At 55.0% G+C, this 6,963-nt stretch overlaps 1 long non-coding RNA gene across 2 annotated transcripts; it reads right to left on the bottom strand.

Moving 5' to 3' along the window:
- Window positions 1-1,599: 1,599 nt before the first annotated feature.
- Window positions 1,600-6,611, bottom strand: LOC102373767. 2 transcript variants are annotated; one of them, XR_003091883.1, is made up of 4 exons: window positions 5,941-6,611; window positions 5,506-5,751; window positions 3,504-3,664; window positions 1,600-2,531 (listed from the first exon to the last, which is right to left on the bottom strand). It is a non-coding gene; the product is annotated as an uncharacterized LOC102373767 (long non-coding RNA). The 2 variants fall into 2 exon arrangements; XR_325203.2 differs by lacking the exon at window positions 5,941-6,611 and having other exon boundaries at window positions 5,506-5,898.
- Between the last annotated feature and the right edge of the window lie 352 nt (window positions 6,612-6,963).

Genomic DNA, 6,963 nt, shown 5'->3' with positions numbered 1-6,963 from the left:
ATGAGCAGAGCTGATCGAAATAGGCCTGCTCGGTCATAATTGCAGCTGCCCCTTTGCACACCAGTCTCAGTTCAAAGTGCAAATCATCATCATCCAGTCCTTGGCTCTGTACATGCCGGTCTGTGACTGGGGAAGGTCCGTGACCAGGGGCTTCTGGTAATCACACATGTCTGCCCCATCCCCATCCATTATCAACGTGGGAGTTGTATTGAAGCAAGAGGCCTATGCATGTCTTCTCATAACATGGTGAAATATTCTGCTTCAATTGCTTGCTCCTCCATCAAGAACTTTTCTCTGGATTTTTGGAGCACTATTAGCCTGCCAAGCCTCCTCGCAACTTTGCCAACGTGTGTAACCCTAGCAGAAGTCCACGGCCACAGACGGCATCACTCTTGATGTCAAGGACAGCAGACAAGCCTCTCACCATCATGTCACAGTTGTGATCCTTGTGAGGATGCCTTGAGAAGACTGCCTACGAGACAGAATAAGAAAGCAAACAAAAAGCCTGTATGAGTGAAATCGCCTGTAATTTCCACATCAGGACAATGGAGAGCCTCTACAGGGCACTTGGACGGGCTAGTTCTGGGCAGCTGCTTTCCGGTAGCCACTGTTAGTAGCCAGCGTATAGCAGACATGCACACAGACACTTTTCCCGTCACACAAAGCTTTGGGAAAGGATCTTGTGGGATTGGTGCTTGGACAGGCCAGAAGTGGAGCAGGATACTCAGCAAAAGAGATAACACCAGCTCCTCTCCCACTCCAGCCAGAGCCTTTCAAACGTAAGCTTTGAAGACAGTTCCCATGGTGTGCCAGTGTCCCTCCCCAGCCCAGCCCAGGGATCAGTGCCCGCCTGTTTGCAGAGAGGGAATGGCAGCTGCAAGGCTAACTGCCGGCAGCTGCAAGGCAGTTGCAGCACCCTACTAAATTGGGACTTCCTCAAACGACTGATGCAGCAAAGCGCATATTAGGAGAGAGCAAAACTGAGAGAGGATCAGCTTAGCCCCGCTGTGCTCATTCAGGCTCTCCATGATACTACTGGGCAACAGTCCCTCTCCCAGCAGATCCTCTCCTCTGGGATCACGGCCTTGTTAGTATGTCAGCCTAGGAAGTACTGTCTTTTTCAAAATAAAAAACATGCGCACTTCTTTGCAAATAAAATGAGCAGCTGGAAATCCCATGGTTCATTACATGCAAGACACAGGGCAAGAGCAGTTTGTGCCAGTTACTGGGCCAAAGCAAAAGTCAAACCTTCACGTGATCTCCAGGGTGCAGAGCACCGAGCAGGCTCCGGCTCCTTGCTGCTGCTCCCCAGTTAGCTACTACAAGTCAGCATCTGTTTCTCTTCAGTCTCACTTTCAAGAACAAGCTGTGTATTACATTGTGGGCCATGCTGTATGCAGGGAACTATAACATGCACCTTTTACATGCACATCACGGCCCTACTTGAATGTCGCCCGTTCTGTATGTGAGCCTTTCAAAATGAAAAGACCAGCAAAAACACAAATGAAGGGTATTTTTAGAAGCTGTACCTGGCTCCCTGGGACAACAGAGAAAGACAGCCCTGGCCTATGGAAAGGGTTACGGGAAGACATACCGTGACAGCGTGATTGCTGGGGCTGGGACACAGGGCAGCTCTGGACGCAGTGGGAAGTCGGGCGATGGGCTGGATCAGGCGTCCTGCTGTGCCTGGGCCAACTGCACGGGGAGGCTGCAGTGCTGCAGCGTCCTCACCCCTCTGGTTCTCGACTAGCATCCCACTGCCAACACCAGGCCTCACTGCAATCGTCCTGGGCTTGGCTTAGTGTCAGAAAGGAGACAGGACAAACTGATCAAAGAGACTTTTATTGCAGTGGGGGAAGGGTTTTGTGACAGGCTCATGCCAGACGCAGTGGCCGATGGGCCACAGACAAGTCCCACCCCTCTGGGTCATGCCATGCCATGCCACGCCTTTGTTGTTTCCACTGGGTGAAACTTCACTTGCCTGGAGGTGGTGGTCAGTGGTTCCCTGAGGGTCTAGCTATGACAGCATATTCATGACTTGTCTGGGGTTCCTCCTTCTCTGCAGCTCACCCTTTTCTCCTCGGGTCTTGGCATTAGCCCTGGTGACATCTTGGTGTGATGACGTTGTCTTTTCTTCTCTGCCCGGGTCCCCAGTGCTGCAGCAGTCAGGAGAGCGTGCGATGCTTTCCCACCTGTCTTGTGCTACAGGGGAACCTGCTGGATTCCTTCACGTGGCAAGTTGAATGTCCAGGTTTTTCCCAGATGCTACAGAAAAATACGAGTGTCCAATGCTTCCCCAGCTGTGCTGACCTTGCAGAAAGCCTGATCTTCTGAAAGCTGGGAGAGCATCCAAGCCTGTTTAAAGTGTCCTGGTGAAAGCCCTGTGTGCCTCTGTCTCTGGGCCCACCCTTAAGCTCTTGTACCCGGTCCTTGGGGCAATCAGCAGGGCTCCTCTGTTCAGTGTGGCACTGCCTGCCTTGATTGCAACCAGGTCACTGAAGCTGCAGTGCTGAGGTGTGGTGGGCAGGGGCCTGTTACAAGGTTACATGAGAGTGAGGGGGCAATCTCAACATTAAGATTTCTTAGGACTTTCAATGCTACAAGCAAATGGGGACGCGATGGGCTGGGGGTCGGAGGAGTGGTAAGGCATGGGATCAGCTTGCATATAAACTAGTTAAATCTTCTTGCCCAGGGCTTTCTCACTGATGACCTGTGGACATGAGCATTTTCCTTTCTCATAAAAGCTGGAGACATCTACAAAAACACCCAGGCCCCTATTCACATCTGTGCTCTGAGGACAAGGGACATTTTCCCAGGGGATGTGTAGTTCCCAGCTGGACACTTTGGGGGATATACATCACACAGCAATGCCATAGGTAACACGGGTGCACTGTGAATCCATTGAAAACAGTTTCTGCTTTTCCAGAAACACGTGTGACCCTTTCCAAATGGCTTTAAGCAGCCTCCAGAGGAATTTGAAGGGAGCGGGGGAAAGGAAACAAGGTTAAAATGAAGACAAAAATGAAAATTTACACTACAAATCCTGAATGTAGAGTCATTCCAACAAGAGCATTGAAATGCTTCCCTCAGAAGGATCAAAGCAGGACATACCAAGCTCATAACCACTTAAGCCCTTTTGAAAATTGTGCCATCAATCTGATGGCAGTGGGCTGGATTGTCCAGTCCAGACCTGACGGTCCAGATCTAGGCCAAGGCCACTCCATTAAAATCCAGAAAGCTGAAAAGGTGTAAAACTGGAGCAATGCAGCAGTGGCTCATACTATGCCCCTTGCTTTGCTGTTCACACTTGTGCATCCTCCTTGCCTTATGGCTCAGGTGTACTTGCAGCCTGCCTGGCCTATGGGTGTATGCATGGGACAGGGCTCCTTGCAGCCCTAAGAAGCCCTAAGGTCACGATGCCTCACCGTTAGAGTACACAGACCCAAGTGAAGGAGACAAAAGAAGGGTCTTTGGAAACCTCTAAGGAATGGGAAACCACTTACATGCTCAGAGAGGCAGAATCACCAACACTGGCTTCCTGTGGGCCCATCCCGGATCAGGCAGGGGAGGATGGAGGGAGGAGACGACAGGGGTGCGTGGGGAGGGGAGGAGTTCAGCTGTTCATCTCCTGGGGGCAAAACAGCATGGGATGGTCCAGGCGAGTCTGTGGGAGAAGGGCAGAGTCAGGGCATGCTCAGGGTGGGGTGCAGGCCAGGTGAGAAGAAACCAGTGAGAGGGAGACGGGGTGGATCTTGGCCCCTCCACTGACACCCAGGAACAACCACGGGGTAAAGGAGAGTCTCCCCAGCCGGGAGCAGTACGTGGTTCTCACACATGGCTCAGTGGGGCTGTCTGTCCCAGCAGGCCTGACCAGGGCCAGAAGCTCTGACCTCCAAACCCCGGGGTGCCGCCCTGGCAGCAGGGTTCTTGGGCCCAGAGGTGGCAATGAGGGGCACACACAGGAGATAGCCAGTCCATATGGGGCACTAGGGCCCTGAAAGAGAGGCAGGACGGGTCATCCTGAGCAGCCTGGAGGCAGGCAGCACCCGATCATCATGTGGGCTGGTGGACGGCACCCCTCACGCCTGGGGCTGCTGGGGTGCAGGGGGGACACTCACCTTCTTACTGCTCCCCACCTTCGCCTCCTCCCCTCTGACGCTGTGTCAGCGCTGGGGGTGGGAGGCAGAGACGATGGTCACCTCTCAGACACCCCATGCCCCCAGGCCCTGCCACTTCCACCAGCCCATGCCCCAGCCTCCCCTCTCTCCACCACTGCCTCTGTCCCAGCAACCAGCCCTGGGAGCCCTGCCGGACCCATCTCCCTTCCTCCCCCTGTGCTGCTGGGCCTAGGGCTGGTTCCTGGGTGCGGTCTGGATATACACAATGGGGAGGGCCCAGCACAGGGAGCCCAGGTCTGTGGACCCCCTGCCCCAGCCCTGCCCCACCTAGACACACAGGGCGCTGGAGGGGGTTGTGGTCAAGGGACATACTGAAGACATACAAGTCATGTCCCCTTTACTAACCTATTCCCTCCCGAGGCCTCCAGAGCTGGGAAGGAACCAGGGGTCCTGGCCCTCGACCCGTCCTTCTCCCAACCTGCGAGACCCTTCCCAGGACCAGGGACAGAGTCTTGGCTCCAGCTCTCCCTCTGCTCCTCATACAGATCCCACGCTCACAAGCTAGCACTAGGACAAGCATCAAAGCATCACCCATGATGCCACTTGGTCTGGGTGCTCGCCTCCAGTGTTGGCCCCGGGCCAGCCTGGCACCCCACCTCAGCCAGGCAGAGGGCCCCGGTCTGGGTGCAGGTGTCTGCATGGCGAGGGCCCTCTGCCTGAGTGCTGGCCTCTTTGGTGAGGGGCAGGCTGGCCTGGGTCCCTGCGTCCATCCTCTGGGAGGGACATCTGCTCCTGATTGCACAAGAGTAACTGGTTAGAGATGGATCATGGACAGAGGAGGATGCAGTTTAATAAAGTCAAGTGCTAAGTGCTGCATCTAGGGAGAAAGAGTCATTGTCACACTTACAAACTGGGAAAAGACTTTCTAAGCAGCATAGCAGCAGAATGGGATCTTGGAGCCATAGTCGACTTCAAGATGAACTTGAGTCGTCAGTGCGACAAAGTGAGAAGAGTAAACCTAACAACCCTCTGTCATGCATTAGCAGGTGAATCACAAACAGGTCTAGGGAGGTGATATGTCCCCTCTGTGTGGCCCTGGTTAGGGCGCAGCTGGAGAACTGCGTCCAGTTTTGGCTTCATACAGCCCAGGGGCAATCCCCTCCCAAGACGTGGCCCCCACGCTGCCTGAGCACAGGATCCAGAGGCCCAGGGAAGATGTGGGACTGACACAGGGCACAGCTGCTTGGTTCAGGGCACTGGCACCCTGAGGGATGGACATCAGGGGTCATCCTGACCTGCCTGGAGGCAGAAGGGGCCCTGATCAGCACCCAGGTCCCATCCCGCTCTGATCCCAGGCTCACAAACAAACAGTACAAAAACCCCATACCTCTCTCCCTGTCCTAGTTGTTTTTGATGTCGGCAAGACTTAGTTTGGGTGCTCGCGTCTGTCACAGGCAGGGGTTCAGTCTGGCACCTCATCTCCGCCCAGCAGAGGGCCTGGGTCTGGGTGCTGGCATGTTCATGCCCAGGGCCATCTGCCTGGGTGCTGGCCTCTACACACAGGGGCAGGTTATTCTGGTTCTCCTTGACCTCATGGGACCCTACCTCCGTTTCCTGGCGGGGGCTAATGCTCCTGGTTGCACAAAAACAAGCTGGTCAGAAATGGGTCCTGGACTGAATCCATCCCCACCAGCACCGGAGAAGGAAGGACTCCCCTACCTGCAAACAGCACCGCTTGCAACACCCCATAGCCTGGCCCAGAGCCCACCAGCTACCCAGGACAGCCCCGCACCTCACCCTCCCCTTCTTGTCCCTCACTTACCCTCCCTGATGTAAACTTGGGGCTGTCCAGGTTGATTGTGGGTCAAGCCGGCCTCCTCCTCTATTAGCAGGGTCAGGGGCCAGCTCTGCTCTCACCCTAGCGTGATTGTCCCTCTCCCAAGAGGACCCATGATCCACCCATGTCTGACCACCTCTTCTGCAAGGAGCATGCAGCAAGCGGGCCCCAGGTTTGCCTCCTGCTGCACAGCCGGCTGTTGAGCCTGGGCATCATGCAGAGCCTGCTGGTTTACCTGGCCCTGGGAGAAGGTCAGATGAAACACCAGCTCTTTGACCCCCGCAGAGCTGCACCAATTCAGTTGCTCTGGCAGCATGAGGGCTCAGCCCAGGCCCAGGTGGCAGTCAGGACCCCTCTGCACAGCCCCAGCCAGGCCAAGCAAGCTGGTGTTTGGCTGTGGGATGCAGCACTGCTCAGCTGGGCGACGTGAAGCCCCAGTGGGGTCCTGAACCTCAGACAAAGCCGGCTTGCTCAACAGTTCGCAGCATGGGCCCGGGACTAAAGCCCTGGATGGGGATTGGGGAGAGCTGTGCACAGCTCAAGAGTTGTGCCCTCGCTGTGCTTTCCTCTACATGTGGAGTAGGGCGACAGCAGCCCCAGCCTCTGCTGTGACAGCCCTTTGGGATGTGCTGGTGGGAAGTGCTAGGTCAGACCTATGTAACATCCTGGCATAAATCAATGGATCCCGCAGCATCTAAATGAACAACGGAGGCTCCCGGTCTGGTGAACCTGGTGAGTAGAGACACTCAAAAAGGCCAAGGTTGACTTGATCTAAGTTATGGTTTTATCTCTAAGCGGTGTAACTTAGATTGGTAGCAAGAAGAGAATACCTCCGCCCTTGGCAGTTGGTGCAAATCTCAAACCAGTTTCCTCCATTTAAACGACGTGTACCAAACTTCTCTTGTGCAGTGGGTATAGACCGGACTGTGATCACTTATTCCGGTTACAGCGTCATGTCTGCCCCGGCCGTCTGTCCCGATGTACTGAGCGGGATGCAATGAGGCCAGG

The sequence above is a fragment of the Alligator sinensis genome, unplaced genomic scaffold (genome assembly GCF_000455745.1).
Source record: "Alligator sinensis unplaced genomic scaffold, ASM45574v1 scaffold336_1, whole genome shotgun sequence".
Classification (NCBI taxonomy): domain Eukaryota; kingdom Metazoa; phylum Chordata; order Crocodylia; family Alligatoridae; genus Alligator; species Alligator sinensis.
The sequence above is the reverse complement of the archived record's forward strand: the minus strand, read 5'-3'. Positions and strand labels throughout refer to the sequence as shown.